The 18,168-nt window shown below is 39.2% G+C and overlaps 1 long non-coding RNA gene and 1 other non-coding gene across 2 annotated transcripts in view; one reads left to right on the top strand and one right to left on the bottom strand.

The window, feature by feature from the left end:
* The window catches only part of LOC126106848 (uncharacterized), a 230,451-nt gene that overhangs the window by 87,902 nt on the left and 124,381 nt on the right, over window positions 1-18,168 (bottom strand). The window lies entirely within an intron of this gene.
* Trnat-cgu (transfer RNA threonine (anticodon CGU)) lies at window positions 14,779-14,850 on the top strand. Its single transcript has one exon. It is a non-coding gene; the product is annotated as a tRNA-Thr (tRNA).

Here is an 18,168-nt window from a genome sequence, read left to right as displayed (position 1 = left end):
TTACAGAGGCACAGCAATGTTACTCATGGCATCACAGTGTCTGCGGGAACTCTGACACCATGAACATCTTGAGTCCTGATGTGTTACCTCTCTCGCAACAGTACCATGGTGGCGTTTTCCAACAGGACAATGCTATGGTGGCATTTTCCAACAGGGCAATGCTATGGTGGCATTTTCCAACAGGACAATGCTCATCCACACGACACGTGTGTGATGTTGAGGTATTCCTGTGGCCGGCAAGATCCCTGGATTTTTCCCTTATAGAACATGTGTGATGGAACCAGCTTCCAGGTTAACTCTGTCCTAGTGACTGTATCTATAACACCAAGGACGAGTTATGACAGTGTGCGCCAGCTTGCCTCACTAGAGGGTACAATAGCTTCATGACAGCCTTCCCAAACGACTCAGTGCATGCAGCCCAGCTGGAGGGGTTGCAAGTGCCACACTGATTATTGGACTCACACTGACAACTGGTAGAAGCCGACCTCAGGGAAGATCATGTTCAATTCCCGAGAAATGTAGGAACACGCAAGCAGAACCGACTCTACAACTTATCTATGAAGATAGGCTAGGGAAAAGCAAACCTACACTTACAGCATTTGTAGACTTTGAGAAGGCTTTTGACTGGAATATTCGTTTTGAAATTCTGAAGGTAGCAGGAATAAAATACAGGGAGCGAAAGGCTATTTACCCCACTTGTACAGAAAGGAGACTGCAGCTACAAGAATCAAGGGGCATGAAAGAGAAGCACTGGCTGAGAAGGGAGTGAGACAGGGTTGTGGCCCATCCCCGATGTTATTCAATCTGTACATCGAACAAGTATTAAAGGAAAGCAAAGAAAAGTTTGGAGTACAAATTGAAGTTCAGGGAGAAGAAATAAAAGCTTTGAAGTTTGTCGATGATATTTTAATTCTGTCAGACACAGCAAAGGACTTGGAAGAGCAGCTGAACGGAATAGACAACGTCTTGAAAGAAAGGTATAAGATGATCATCATCAAAAGCAAAACAAGGATAACGGAATGCTGTCAAATCAGGTGATGGTGAGGGAATCAGATTAGGAAACTAGACACTAACTAGTAGATGAGTTGGTATTTGGGAGTAAAATAATTAAAGATGGCCGTGGCAGAGAGGATTTAAAACAGACTGGCAATAACAAGAAAAGTGTCTGAAGAAAAGTTTGTTAACATCGAATATAGCTTTAACTGTTAGGAAGTCTTTTCTGAAGGTATTTGTCTGGAATGTAGCCTTTTATCGAAATGAAACATGGACGATGAACATTTCAGACAAGAGGAGAATAGCAGCTTTTGAATGTGGTGCTACAGAACAGTGCTGTAGATCGGCACGTGTAGATCATGCAACCAATGAGGTGGTACTGAATAGATTTAGGGAGAAAAGAAGTTTCTCGGACAGCCTGGCCAGAAGATAGGAAATATTCTGAGACATCAAGGGATCACTGATTTAGCACTGGTGGGAAGTGTGGAGGGGGGGGGGGGGGCGAGGATAAATATTGTCAAGGAAGATCAAGAAATGGAACCATGCAGCTTCATAAGGATGTAGGTTGCAATAGTTATTCGAGGATGAAGAGGCTTGCACAGGATGGAGTAGCGTGGAGAGATGGATAAAACTCGTCTTCGGACTGAAGATTACATCAAAAACAACCTAGTTTCTTGTAAGACTAACTCCATATTGCAATGACTGAAGTGATATCATATACCCCCTCAATCCGTGAAGTTTCATTTCGATTCCTCCTTTCGTTCTTTCATGTAAGGAAGTGTATTTAGAAAGTCAACATCAAAGAGGAACGCGCAGTAGAAGAAATTTTCAGAGTCAAAATGGTAATTTAACATTTTAATTTTATTCATATTTTGCAGCTTAAAACTTGACTGTATTCAAAACATTGGAGGTGTGAATTAAACAACGCCTTCAGTCACAACTTTTTTGTGTTTTATTAACCACACGATGCATTTCGGACCCTGTGGATCCATCATCAGGTGTACTTTGTCTTAATACATGTTTTATTTCTACTCCTGAATGAGGTGAAATGTGTATTCCCGCCACGAAAAGTTTTAATGTTAGGTTATGAATTTCGTAAGCCGAACGCGGAAAATATGCGCAAAATAGTGGAAAATGAACACTGTAAACTTACCACATAATCCAAGGAAAGCATTTTCAACGTTTTAGTACCGGCAAATATTCTTTTCTCCGTCGTTTTTGTACATGTCACTTCATTTTAATTTATTGAAATGAATTACTGAAATAATTATGGCTTGCGAAATCTGTTTGTTCATTTAACATAGATTCTGTTTTTTTTATTTTTTGGAGGTATATCTTCAGTTGTTCTAACAAAGATTCTGTTTTTTTTTTTATTTTGTGGAGGTATATCTTCAGTTGTTCTAACAAACTTAGGGTCTTACCATTGGGTTTAGGTCCATGCTACACAGAGTACACTCCCTTGTTTTAGAAGAAAACACTGTCAAGAATGAGATAGATACAATAAAGAGCATTGCCATAAGCAATGGCTACACAGCCAAAAGAATGGACACACTGTGAAAGAGGAGAGAATATTCGCCAGTACCCCATACCTGGGCCCCGTATCACAAAAAATGGCCAACCTCTCCAGAAAAACAAATGTAACAGTTGCATTCTCAACCAACACTAAGTTAGGAAACCTACTCATCCATAATGTAAAATCAAATACACAAACATACAACAACAGCGGAGTGTACGAATTATCATGCCCCAGTTGACCTGCCTACTATGTAGGGAAAACAGGCAGAAAATTCAAGAGCTGTTTTCAAGAACATGCAAATGCTTTCAGGCTCAAGAATTTCGAAAAATCAGTCATTGCACAAACTATATGTAGGAAACAAACCATGTCAACAGTCTAGAAAACAATTTGGTAATACTACATAACGAACCCAATGGTAAGACCCTAAGTTTGTTAGAACTGGAGATATACCTCCACAAAAATAAAAAAACAATCTATGTTAAATGAACAAACAAATTTCACAAGCCATAGTTATTTCAGTAATTTTAAAGACCTATTCTAAAGTTATTCCTAGCAAACGTCAATTGTTTATAGTTATATCTTTAGCACTACGAATAAATTCATCTTTGACAACACCACGTACAAAAACATCTGTGAAGAGTTTATAAACATGTGTGTACAAATGTACATCCTGAATGAAGTGACATGTACAGAAACGACAGAGAAAAGAATGTTTGCCGGTACTAAAAGGTTCAAATGTCTCTGAGCACTATGGGACTTAACATCTGTGGTCATCAGTCCCCTAGAACTTAGAACTACTTAAACCTAACTAACCTAAGGACATCACACACATCCATGCCCGAGGCAGGATTCGAACCTGCGACCGTAGCAGCCGCGCGGTTCCGGACTGCGCGCCTAGAACTGCTAGACCACCGCGGCCGGCCCGGTACTAAAAGGTTGAAAATGCTTTCCTTGGATTATGTGGTAAGTTTACACTGTTCATTTTCCACTATTTTGCACATATTTTCCGCGTTCGACTTACGAAATTCATAACATTAAACCTTTCGTGACAGGAATACGCATTTCACCACATTCAGGATACGAAATAAAACATGTATGAAGACAAAGTACACCTGTCGATGGACCCAAAGGTTCCGAAATGCATTGTGTAGTTAAGAAAACACGAAGAAGTTGTGACTGAAGGCGTTGTTTAATTCATACCTCCGATAATTTAACAATTTAAGATTTCAAGACACTGAAAGGAAGAGACCGGGATCCAAAGCGGTTTAAACAAGAGTGGTGGAAAGAAGAAAAATATTGGACGAGAAGAAACTGAAAATGAGAAAGAAAGACTTAATCTCGTGGTTCATAGTTGGCCAAAACGGAAGGGGATTTGGAACTTTACGTTATTTGATTTCATGCCCTGAAGTAGTTCAACTTTGTTCTCTACCTGTTCTGTGGACGTCCAATCGAGGCTTATAATGTAGGTTATCCTATAATACTGAGGACTTGACCTCCTAAGAGATTCGGATGAAGTAGCGGCCTGCACATATTCGTTCGCATGGAACGCGCGAGTCTGAAATTGGCCACAGTCAGTGCATTCGATATTTTTCTTTGGTAAGTAAGTGTGGGGGCCAAGTCCAGAGATCGTGGCCGGCGTAGAAACCGTAAGATCTTTATAGATACGAGCGCTATTTACTGCTTTGAATTTGTATAGTAAATCTGTTTGTGTGATGCAATCGCAAGTGCTCGCTGATAGCGCTATGTGCCGGATTGCGCAACTACGTCGCTTGTTTACACTCGTTTTGTGGAATCGCACGGAAGGAGAATTACGCTGCTTCAGTAATCAGCCTTACAACTGGTTCGATCTAGTTCTTCATACATACCTGTAGTATGATACATACGCTCTTCGCCTACGCCTCTGAAAACCAGTGCAAAGAGAATAACAGAGGATATTTAACTGTGCACCAAATATTGGTGTTCCTTCCTGTTACAATGAATTGTGGCGTGGGCAAAATGACTAAATGCCTCTGTACGCGCTGTATTCTTATCTTGTCTTCGTGATGAAGTGACACTTACAAGGCACACATTTCTTATGCTGATTCTTGAAACGCAAGGTAACTTGCGTCTGTCTTCGAGTGTTTTCACGCTCTCCTACCAGGCTCACAAACCTGTGTTCTCCGACACTTACCAATCTTCCGCTGTAGTCTCTGAGATTACTTCAGTCTGTACATATTATGTAGGTGAAGTGTGTAATTTTGACGCCTGTTCCCTCCAAAGAATATTAATATTTAAAGTTTCAGGGACATGGTCTGAAGATTTCTGAGAAAATCTAAACCGGTTACCATCTGACATGAATTTTTAGTTTTTAATAAATTCTTGCAATCAAGACTGATTAGTATCTTAATATTTGAAGTTGTCTAAGAAAAATGTAATTAAACGCGTATGAACTGCAAATTAAGACCAACGATACCAGGTAAATAAGCCTGTGGCTTAAACGAATCGGAGGAGTTTTAGATTCATATGTTTTAGGGCATAGCTTTTGACAATGTTGACTGGAATGCGTTCTTTCAAATTATGAAGGTGACAAGGGTAAATACAGGGAACTCAAGACTATTTACAATTTGTACAGAAACCAGATGGCAGTTTTAAAAGTCGAGGGGCACGAAAGGCAAGCAGTGGTTGAGAATGGAGTTGGACAGTGTTGAGCCTACCCCGATGTTATTCCGTTTGTTTATTGATCGAGCAGTAACGGAGGCAATCAAGCAGTAACGGAGGCAATCAAGCAGTAACGGAGGCAAAAGAAAAAACTACAGTAGGTATTAAAATCCAGGGGAAAAAAATAAAAACCTTGAGGTTTGCCGATGACATCATTCTGTCAGAGACAGCAAAGGACTTGCAAGAGCAGCTGAACGGAATGGCCAATATCTTCCTTTATGGAAGATGTAAGTTGAACAACAAAAGCAAAACGAGGATAATGGAATGTAGTCGAATTAAATCAGGTGATGCTGAGAAAATTAGATTAGGAAATGAGAGACTTAAAGTAGTAAAGGAGTTTTGCTATTTGGGCAGCAAAATAATTGTGATGGGCGAAGCAGAGAGGATATAAAAGACTGGCGATGGCAAGGAAAGCGTTTGTGAAGAAGAGAAATATGTTAACATCGAGCCTAAGTTTAAGTGTCAGGAAGTTTTTACTGATAGTACTTGTGTGGAATGTAGCCATGTATGGATGTAAAACATGGAAAATAAACTGTTTAGATAAGGAGGAAATAGACACTTTTGAAATGTGGCGCCACAAGAGAATGCTGAATATTTGATGGGTACGATCACGTAACTAATTGGAAGGTAATGAATGGAAGTGAGGGGAAGAGGAAATTGTGGCACAATTTGACTAGAAGTGATCATTTGGTAGGGCACGTTCTGAGGCAGCAAGGAATAGCCAATGTAGTATTGGAGGGAAGTGGAGGGGGGGGGGGGGGGGTACAAATTGTAGAGAAGCCACGAAACGAATATACAAAGTAGATTCAGAAGGATATGGGTTGCAGTAGTTACTCGGAGATGAAGAGACTTGCACAGGATAGAACAGCGTGGAGAGCTCCAGCAAACCAGTCTTTGAACGATAGACGACGACGACGACGACGACAAAAACAACAAGTTTAAAGAGAAAAGTGAGGAGCGAAGCGTCTCTCAGAAAACAAACTCGTCGGAGCAAATTGATGTGTAAGTGTCTCTGTAGTAGTTATAAATCTGATGTGAAATTGAATATGTTAAAAACGTGTTACATTCTTGTTTTCATTTATAAGTAAATGTCCTCCCCACAGTTGTTAAGTTGTACGTGAATTATGGTTTTTGTAATATTTGTTCCAGAAAAGCTAGCTGGAACCGCGAGCTCAGCAGATCATGGTATTTAGACGATGTGTCGAATGCAATTCGCATTCAGCCACTGATTTCATCCTGCTGTAAGCAAATCGCGTCCCTGAGATTATTTGCTGATCGTTTAACAGCGAGTGACTTGTGATCGTTTTGAGCAAGTTTGGTCTGACCATTGTCTCCGAACTGTTTGTCTGCTGCTCTCGCTTCTGTCAGTAGTTCCACAGGACTGATGGCCGTGTTAAATTACTAAGGTTCGTAATTGGTAAATATTTCAGGAGTCAATTTTATTCCTAAATAATCGCATTCTTTTTAGATTAGTATCAAATGCGGTAGGAAGAACTCGCGCCACCACCAACGACGACCGTTGCTCCCACTGCTCAATATGAGAGAAATTTATCTGACAACTTCGTTTTTTACATTTGCTATTTTAGTCAAATATCGGAACAAACGCGCCAAAGACTTTTTTCACATAACACTGCTGAGGAAATTTAGAGAACCGACATTTGAAGGTGACAGCAGAACGATTCTATCGCCATCAACATACATTTCGCGTAACGAACACGAAAGTAGGAGAAATTAGGGAAGTACCAAGGCATATGGACAGTCGGTTTTGCTTCGCTATATCTGCGAGTCTAACAGGAAAGGAAGGTAGTTTGCAGAGTACGAATGCAAATGTAACCATCATTAAATGTGTTTCTGTGGTCATGGGCAGCAACTTTCCAGCTGGTCTCTTCTTTATTACGGTCTTTGCTACAACTAATAATTCACCTCCCGCATGTCTGATTGTGAATCTATCTCATTTATGAAATTCACAATTCTAGCGCCGTACTGTACATCTACAACCTTAACTCCTGGAGTCTAGCTACCAAAACGTTATAGGTTTCTGGTTGTTGCAGACATGTCAGAGACACGTGTGCTGTTTATGTGTATCAGCCTTCTGTATGAATCATCAGTAGCCGAAGAAACCAAGGATAATCGGCGGTTTTAAACCGGTATATACTCTTTGATATTGACTTTAGTCGTAATTCTTGTTCCGACTATTTTTACAGTATATTCAAAATCGTGTTTCAGCATTTTGGAAAAGGTATGTAGTCAACGACAGTTCACGAGTTATGCCCGTGGAAACAGTTACCTTACTTAAAAAAGAACACATGCGCGGAGTCCAATTTCTGATTTTCTTGTTAACGTTACTGTTTGTGGAATGCAGAAGCGACACAGCGGTACTAACTTCCAGTATCTCGCTTACATCCATTCCGCGGCAATACGGTAATGTTTTCGGACTAGATGCGATTTCCAGGATCCCTGCCTAGAGGTACACTAATATGTGGTTCAATACGAAGTACACCTTGCCATGCACTTCAAAGTGTTTTGGAAGAGTATGGACGTAGATGTAGTTTCGCATCGCTGTTCTTCGAATAAGCTCGAAATACTGGAAGTTATACTTGATATGCGCGCCAGGCAATCCTGCAATAATCCGATAGAGGCGATACATTCAGCAATCTCTCCTCGTAACTGAACTCCAGATTCCTTGTATGCTGGCTAGGTCCTTGCACTACATTTAATTAAGTTCACAGATTTATCGTCATTAGTTATTAACTCATCTATATTTACGCAATTGCATGAAATCAATATAGTCATTAATAATACTGAAAATAATTTTTAGAGTATGGATTAATACAGAAAATATGGTTACATACCGTATTGCAATGTATACTATATATTAAACTACACACAATCATTCGTTCGCAATTAAGACCATCTTTCGCAAAATCTTCGAATTCGAATGTGTAGAAAGCCTTTTCTTTCATCTACTTCTGGGTTTTATTTTTTATATTTAGTGAGACTTGATATGGTCGCGAAGGTAATTTATTAAGAAGCTTTATGCCTGGATATTCGCAACTACTACGCTTTTTCTTAAGTCTGGTTGAAGGTATATCTGTCTTTCTTGTTTGACGAGTATTACGGTGATGTAAGACTGCCTTAGGCTACACCTGGTAAAGCTGTCTTTTATGTGAACGAGACAGATGTACATGAAGAGAGATAAGAAAAATACATCTGTTTGAAGTAAGACCTATAAGGTATTTTGGTTACGAAATTTTACGACTTCACAGTACGGCCTTGTTCTAGCAGATAAGTGTTTTCTTTTTTGTTCTAGAAGAATTATTCCACAAAACAATGCCGTATCTTAGGTGACAGTGATGGATGATAGGACGTAATAGGAACTAACCCGGATCATAACAAAGTGATTAACAGATATTTGCTTACAGGACAGCCACCATAACAATAACCAGTAACCAAGGAGCTTGGTCTTTTTTTCTCTCTTATGTTCACAGTTATCATATCGCTCCCCTTCCTCTGTTACAAGTTGTCACAGTCAGATGCAGATGTCGCCTGAGGCCTGTTTACTAACAACCAGTAGACCTCAAATTTTTTAAAGAATGAAACTCTCGTGTATGAAAAACTTCAAACTTCTGATTACTTCACAAGTTTGATATGTATTAAATTTTTGACGTGACCCATGTCAAAACGTTAAAAACCATTGGAAATTATGTTTACAGTTGCCGGAAGTCATTAAGTGCTTTAATTTTGGAACACTGGTTGACTATAAACTGGGTAATTTGTGCTCCATTTTAAGCAGAGGTGAACCTTCTCACTTACGTGTCGTACAAGGAATAGCTTCGCATATACATTCGGTCGTATTTGTGGATACTGTCTGCAGAATGCGTTGTGAATAGACTTAGTGGTAAATAATGAAACGTTATGCCAGATGCTGAAGTTCTGCTGCGTGAACAGTGCCAAATAATTGAATAAAATCTGGGTAATTCGTGCTTAGTGCACTATACTGCAGATTTTAAAAGTAACACTTGAAGTACTGTGTTAAACATTTAGTGTTGACTGGAATACTCTCTTTCAAATTCTGAAGGTGGCAGGAGTAAAATACAGGGAGCCAAAGCCTATTTACAATTTGTGCAGAAACCAGATGGCAGTTATACAAGTCGAGTGGCATGAAAGGGAAGCAGTCGTTGGAAAGGGAGTGAGACAGGGTTGTAGCCTCCCCCCGATGTTATTCAATCTGTATATTGAGCAAGCAGTAAAGGAAACAAAAGAAAAATTCGGAGTAGGTATTAAAATCCATGGAGAAGAAATAAAAACTTTGAGGTTCGCCGATGACATTGTAATTCTGTCAGAGACAGCAAAGGACTTGGAAGAGCTGTTGAACGGAATGGACAGTGTCGTGAAAGGCATATATAAGATGAACATCAACAAAAGCACAACGAGGATAATGGAATGTAGTCGAATTAAGTCGGGTGATGCTGAGGGAATTAGATTAGGAAATGAGACACTTAAAGTAGTAAAGGAGTTTTGCTATTTAGGGAGCAAAATAACTGATGATGGTCGAAGTAGAGAGGATATAAAATCTAGAGTGGCAGTGGCAAGGAAAGCGTTTCTGAAGAAGAGGAATTTGTTAACATAGAGTATAGATTTAAGTGTCAGGAAGTCGTTTCTGAAAGTATTATGGAGTGTAGCCATGTATGGATGTGAAACATGGACGATAAATAGTTTGGACAAGAAGAGAATAGAAGCTTTAGAAATGTGGTGCTACAGAAGAATGCTGAAGATTAGATGGGTAGATCACATAACTAATGAGGAGGTATTGAATAGAATTGGGGAGAAGAGGAGCTTGTGGCACAACTTGACTAAAAGAAGGGATCGGTTGGTAGGACATGTTCTGAGGCATCAAGGCATCACCAATTTAGTATTGGAGGGCAGCGTGGAGGGTAAAAATCGTAGAGGGAGACCAAGAGATGAATACACTAAGCAGATTCAGAAGGATGTAGGTTGCGGTAGTTACTGGGAGATGAAGCTTGCACAGGATAGAGTAGCATGGAGAGCTGCATCAAACCAGTCTCAGGACTTAAGACGACGACAACAACAACATTTAATGGAAGAGTGTGTAATGTAATTTCGTTCATCATATTCGATGTTTCAGGAAAAATTTAAATAATGAAAGTTGCACCAGTTACTTAATTTGTCACGCTTGACAAAGCACGTTTCGAGAATTTATTCATATCTTCAAGTACACTTCTGCACTCGTTTACACGAATGTTTTTGGGGATATTGTGTGTGTGATTTTCTGCGTCTTTCTGAGGTTATACTGCAATCGAAGATTCGGACGGAAGGAATCCGAATGTTTTTAAATGCTAATGTTAGAAATAGTATTTTAGTCTGTCTAGTTACAAGTATTGTGCCTCCTCCATTATACTTGATGTATTGATGTATCAAAAAGAATAATCTGATTTCAAAAATCGTATCTGTTAAGTTATTTGAGATACTCAATGTGCGTGAACAGCGTACTATTGGAAAGAGCAAACAAACTAGTTTTCATTGCTCCCGCTAGGTAACAGCAGTTCTGACAGACGTCGAACGCATCCGCCACAGTTTCACATGGAGTCCGTAGAAATCCGTTTGCCGTGCACCTCAACTTGCCCCCAGTGTCCGTCTGGCGTGTGTTGCGTCGACTTTTACACATGAAACCATACAAAATCCAGCTACTGCACCTCTTCGTGAAGGTGACAACAACGTTTGGAGTTCTGTAATTTCGTTCTTGGCAAGATGGAGGGTGACTGTTTTTTTTTTCCACGTTTAGTGTTTAGTGACGAGAAAACATTTAAGTTAACTGCAAAGGCGTAACGTCATAATGTGAGAATATATGGTACGGAACAACCACACGAAATTTTACAACATGAGAGACTCTCCAAAATTTAACGTGTTTTGTGCAGTTTCACCGGAAAAGGTGTGTGATCCGTATTCCTCTGCCGATTACAGGAAGCACGTATCTCTATATGCTTGAGAACTTTTCTTTTCCCACTGTTGAAGACTGATTCGAAGGACTTCATTTACGAACAGAATGAGGCACCTCACAGTGGAATCTGGAAGTGCGAGAATGTTTAAATCAAAGGATTACTGGACAATGGATCGGCCGCACTGGACCAAATGATTCAGTCTTACATTATTGGCCTCCAAGGCCACTGAACCTGACAGAGTATTTCTTCTGAGGGTTTATGAAAGATTGTGCGCCTCCGTTACCAACAATAATTAATGAACTGGGACATCGCGCAACTGCAGCTGTGGAAGATGTAACTCAAGACATGCTCGCTGTAGTGTGGGAACAATTTGAATACCGCATTGACATATGCCGTGAATCTAAAGAGGGCGTATCGAACATACATGAAGAAAGACTGAGTCTCCCGTTCATCAAGAAATAAAATTCATCGTACATGTTTATTAGTTTCAGAAATATAGATGTGGCAAACCGCATGATTCTTTTTGATACACCCTGTATAATGTATATAATGTAATTTGACTGTGTACTAACTCATGAAATACCGTAGTGTGGCAATATCTTTGGAGCATTTTTACAAGGCAAATAACATAACAGTTGGTCATACTTTTGTTTTGTTATGATGCTACGAAGTAAAAAGTATCATTGTCCGATTTTTTACGTTACTCTCTTTATAAACTGTACCAAGGAGTTGAGCAGAAGTTAAGACCTCCTTACTAGTACCTTATTTTTTACGTACAAAATTGCGTATGCTTGTGTAAATGAAAGTATAATTGATATAACCATTAAGGACCAGAGTGTTCATATGGAAATACTTACACTATCTACATTCCCCCCCCCCCAAAAAAAAAGGTAGCGCGCCCTCCTAGTTTTCTTCGAGGGCAGCTAAGAGATGCCTGGCTATTCACTTTTGCCTTTTACCATCCTCATCTTGTCACGTAAGCATAGGGTGACCATACGTCCCGATTAATTGGGATTGTCTTGTTTTTTTTTTTAGGCTCAAAAATTTGTCCCGACTTATTTTTTTAAACAAGCAATTTGTCCCGATTTTCAAGGAATATTTTCAGACATTTACAAAGTGGTTAAAATATTTTCTGAGTGTCGATTTTATAAACTATCAATTGAAACTGACATTCCGTACGTTGGTACCCCCTGATAATGTACAGCTTAAGCACTGTAATTGTTGCGTACTCTTATTTGCTTTTGCTTGCCATTGTTGTAAGCACTCAGTTTTGTGAAGTGCTAGCACGTCGTGGCGATGCCGAAACGAAAATCAAAGTTTTCGGAAGAGCTTCAGAGGAAATTTCCTTGCTTTACTGCTACAGACAATGACTGTTCAGCAAAATGTAACGTATGTAACTGTGCTGTATCCGTGTCTCATGGTGGTGCTGCACATCTCAAGCATCACATGGAATCAGAGAAACACATGAAGAATCTTCGATCGGCAGGTTCCTCGCAAAAAATGACGAGATATTTTGTAACTTCAAATACACAGGAACAGAAAAACGTAGCTGCAGCAGAAGGAACCCTGTCATTCCATGTTGTTACACACCACCAAAGCTATCGTTCTAATGACTGCAGCGTTCAACTACACAAAAAAATTTTCCTGATTGTAAGATTGCAGAAAATGTTTCGTGTGGAAGAACAAAGTTGAAGCAATTATCAACAATGTTATAGCTCCGCATTCCCAGAAACAGGTAGTAGCTGCTGTAAACAGTGCAAAATACTTTTTAATATCTATTGATGCTAGCAACCATGGACATCAGAAAATTTTTCCTGTGATAGTTCAGTATTTTCTGTAAGTGAGGGTGGACTGCAGACGAAACTGCCGGATCTGGATGAACTGCAGAACGAAAAGTCTGAAACAATTTCCAATTATCTTTCTCATGTTATACAGTCATTCAGTATCATCTCAAAGTTTTCAGCTTACTATCGTCACAGTGGAGAGGAATAGAGGAGCGTTAAGTGTATTTTACTGAACTGTTTAAACTTCACTAAATACAGTTGCACTGATTTCTATTCATACCTATTAGGCAAACCTGAGTTGCTGAATGAAATTTCATCTTCGAAGAAATATGATTAAATAACAGTGAAGGTTATACATGCAGAGGAAGAAGAAATGTTACCATTAAAGGTGATATTTAACGAGAAATAAAAATTGTCCCTTTTTTTGCCAAGAAAATGTATGAAAGTCCCCACTTTCGTCCGAAGAAAATATGGTCACCCTACTAAGCATCGTTTTCTGTAGCTCTGAATAGTTTCTAATATACTAACCTACCTTTCATTCAAAATGTGACTTTTTTGCAATAATAGTGTACAATTTATGTTAATAATCATTGCGCTGCTATTTTCATTTTTTCAGCTTCTTTTGGAAGAGACGCAACACATCGACGTGACTTTATTACTAATTTTCAATATTTCTCTTATTGTACAACCTGAACCTGCAGTCATTCGAAGAAGTAGTGCGAGGATTTTTTTGATCAGCAAAGAGCTGTTATCCGACCGCGATATGCAGTCTGAATTTTTAAATTTCCCATCTTTAATTGCGCTATTCCAAACACCAATCCTGGATGATTACAACCGATACTTTTATTGCTTCGGTGTTTGTTGTGAGCGAAGGCGAAAGCCAGTTCAAAATGAACACTCGTCAACATTGGACAAACTTAAAACAATGTCCAGAGTCTTTCCAAAATTAATGTATAATGAATTACCGTTAAGGCAAGCCATCTTGTTTTTACAACAGGTAAACAGTGACGTTGACAACTCAATACTCAGAACCTGACAGTGACGAAGAAGAGGGAAAAAGAAAATATGACAAACTGTAAAGAAAAACAGACATTGTAAAAACGTAATACAGCAAGAAAACCACACCATGTGGTAAGAAGTCATAAAATACAATAATCCACTGATGATACTGCAACTGCAGTGAAACAGGTCTGGGACAAAAATTATGTTTCGATAAAGGCGGACCCCACCCAAAAACATATGTAATGTAAGCCAGGCATTTGATAATTTAAGGAATTCTTCGTTCTGTAGTTTCAGAAAGAGCTAGTTATCTGCGAGGCAAGCATTCATGAATTGACCACCAGGGCTTCCTATCTCGTATTTAACAACGTACAAATACAAACGTTTGTTCAATGGAGCCGTGCGTACCATTGTCACTGCCAGGTTTAATTATATTGCGCACAACGGTTTCGGAGTCAACGTTATCTTCCGATAAAAATAGCATCTGGTGCTTTTCGTTATGGCTATGTGCCGTGGGGGAAATATCTCCATTTCTCGTTTGCACGTATGGCAGTTGCATAAATGAATAAACTGTTTGTCAACGCGAGAAACAACGTGTTGTCCGCACAGCGCAGCATTCAAAATACCATCCGCTGCTGAGCAAACAGCAGACACGTCTAATGAAGGTATACGGTAATAATCCAAAACACCAATGTGAGCTACACAAAGAAGTGATTTAATTATGGATATATATATTTTATTACATAGAAATACACAATATCTAAATCTGTCCATAACGGTCGCGCAGCCACCAATATCAACAGCTGCGAAAGCCACGTAGCCTCGTAGCGCCTCTTTAGCTCAGTGGTAGAGCACTGGTCTCGTAAACCAGGGGTCGTGAGTTCAAACCTCACAGGAGGCATCCATTTTTAAAATTATTCATCAATAAAACTACACCTTTAGACGACAGCAAGAAAACAAATGACAGCGACTGAAGCCTGTGTACTGTATTTCTACACGGTTCGTACCAGGATTTACGTTTACATGTGGCATCTGCTAGTCGAAAACCTTATTTCTCTGTCATGTTTACACGTTAAGGTCTGAGGCGGATTTGTCAACGCAGTTACATATGGCACTTTGAAAACAGCTGACACAGTTTATGGTTTAGTCAGCACAGTCGCCATTTCGTTTCAATTAGACGATGAAATTAGGTTGTTTTGAGAATCAGCCTTATGCAAAGGCAATTTGTTTATTTTTGTATTTACCCAGATATGTTTCCACACCTATGTGTCATCTTCTGTGATTCAAATTTTTATTTCTGCAAAAAACAATACGAAATTTATAGTAACTGTAGGCCGAAAATTACAATATGTGCAATTTGCTTTGTTTAGACGCTAGTCTTAAAATTATATTGCTAAATGGATTGCATTATTACACACCGGATTTTGGGCTCTTTTTTGTCTTTTGACGACGTGTCATCTGCAAACTAGCCCTGAAGAAAATTAATATTTCTCCCCTCTGCAAAAGAATTCTCGAACTGGAACACGTGCCCAATTACAACACCAATCTCACACTTCCATTAACATATACAGCGTGACTGCGCAATGCATATAGAATCATTTATACCTACACACAGAATACACGGTGTTCGGAAATTCCAGTTACAAGCTTCTAGGACTTGTACAGGGGAGCCAGTACATATGTTCGGAACCGGAAATCTTGTCTGGAAACATAACGTTTCCGTTCTAGGAAGGTTTCAACACAGACGTTTAACTTATCCACTTCTGCTTGAGGAATTGAATTAGGCGTTACGCAGTTCAATTACTGGGTAATAATTCGAAAGAAAACCTAACGAAACGTTCATTTGTCACTTAAGCACATTTGTTTGTATTATGTACATACGTGTATTACGTGTTTACATTATATCAAAAAGAACCCAGCATACTGCACCTACATTATTACACGTCATGCTGTCTGCCCTAATGCATACCTGGACAAGCAACTCAGAATTTCTACTCCCCCCCAGGCAGACGTGGACGCATTACACGCCTGAAACCTGGGTTCCTATTTAAAATATTACATACTCACTATCCTCTACACGTCCTCGCAGTTTGTAATGGAAATTTGCGTTCACTATTGTAATTTACGTCTTTGAGCAGTTTTCAAGTGGTACTGCAAAACATATTGCTTCAACACACGTCAAACATTAAAATCCTCCGAGATTTATTCAGGTCATCGTCAAAAGTAGGCCTTTACACATTAGAAGTACAGTAACATCAAACGATTGTTAAGCTCTGCATGTCGTGAGATCATTGTATGAAATGATTGTAAATCATCAATGATTGTAAATTGTATGAAATGTTACCAATGTTAACATAATTCACGTAAGTCATTACAAATCGATGTTCTAGCCGACTGTTTACACGTGTAAACTAGGGCCGTTGGCGCGAAAATACGTCACATTCTGCAAAACACTGAAATGCATGGCAGAGGGTACGTCCTACTGTATCCGTTAGATTAGATAAGTTTTTCGTTCCATAGATTCGTGCTGTGGAGACCCTCGTGGATGTGGAACATGCCAATTTTTTAAAGCTGAAATAACAATACTAATAGCATGAATATATATAATACATCATTTGTTTCTATTAAAAAATTCGTCAATGGATTAGAAGGAGTTGGCCACTAGTAAGACTTTCAGGCTCCTTTTAAACTGATCTTTATTTGTAACTAAATTTATGTTTGATGGCAACTTATTGAAGATGAGTGTTCCTGAGTAGTGTATCCCTTTTTGAACTAAAGTCAGTGCTTTTAAGTCCTTGTGCAGATCATTTTTGTTCCTGGTATTGTTATGTATGAACTGAGCTGTTTGTTGGAAAACGAGATATTATTTAGGACAAATTTCATTAAGGAGTAAATATACTGACAGGCAGTAGTTAGTATACCCAGTTCTTTGAAGAGGTTTCTACAAGACGTCCGTGAATTTACTCCACAAATAATGCGTATTACACGCTTTTGGACTCTGAAAACTTGTTTGACTTGAAGAGTTACCCCCAAAATATTATATCATATAACATTATGGAATGAAAGTTGGCAAAGTATGCAAGCTTTTTCATTTTTATGTCGCCTATGTTAGCTAACACTCTAATTGCAAATACAGATTTGATAAGGCGTTTCTGCAGTTCTGTGGTGTGCTCCTCCCAACTGAATTTATTATCAAGTTGTAATCCCAGGAATTTAAGACCGTCAACCTCTTCTATTTGTTCTTCATACTTTATGCATATGCTGGGTGGTAACCTCTTACAGGTTCTGAATTGCATATAGTATGAGTCTCTTCGAAGTTTAATGTCAGTGGGTTGGCTTTAAACCATTTATTAATATCCATGAACATATCATTAGCAGATCTTTCTAGAACTACACTCGACATACTATTTATTACAATACTTGTGTCATCTGAAAACAAAATTAGGGCTGTTTCCTCGTCTGCAGTCTGTACATGATAATTTCCAGAGGAGATTTTCTCTACTGTTTTTATTGGGTCAACAGTATCGTCGTTAATTAATGTCAAAGTCTTAATAGATTGACTTTCGGAAATCGCATGTGGTCAGAAAAGGCCCTATCGGAAAAATGTAACAATTCTCCCAACCACCCAAACCAAACAATTAAGGCATCTAAAGAAACGCTTTCTTTGAACAATTTCTGATTTGGAAAAGTGATTACGGCTGGGAAACGATTATTTTCACTTTTACATTTACGTCTGCAAACCAAAGAAGGTGTGTATGACAGGAGGGTATTATTGTACCAGGGATTCTTCGAAGAAGGATTGTTAACGCCTTTGTATGCACTGTAATTAATCACACACTGTCCTCACGATCCCTATGAGAACAGTATCTAATTTATTTTCGTTCTCTTGGGGGGGGGGGGGGGGGGGTCATCCATCTTCCGCCTATTTTGATGCGGCTTTGATCTTGATGTGGCCTGCCGGGAAATCCTCTCCTGTGGCAACCTCTTCATCTCTAAATACGACGGACTGTCTTCCCTGCAGTTCCTGCCCTCATGCCTTAAAGCATGTCCCTCCTTATCACTGTTTTCCTCATGTTCCTCTCCTCGCCAATTCTGTGGAGAGCCTGACTTCTTACCCGTCCACCTAATAGTCAACATCCTCCTCATAGCACGTTGTCTCAAACGCTTCAGTTCTCCTTTTTTCTCAGTTTTATTTTCACACGACTAGTAATTAAAAATA

Source organism: Schistocerca cancellata, chromosome 10, assembly GCF_023864275.1.
Source record: "Schistocerca cancellata isolate TAMUIC-IGC-003103 chromosome 10, iqSchCanc2.1, whole genome shotgun sequence".
NCBI classification, from domain to species: Eukaryota; Metazoa; Arthropoda; class Insecta; order Orthoptera; family Acrididae; genus Schistocerca; species Schistocerca cancellata.
This window is presented reverse-complemented; position numbering and strand designations above follow the sequence as displayed.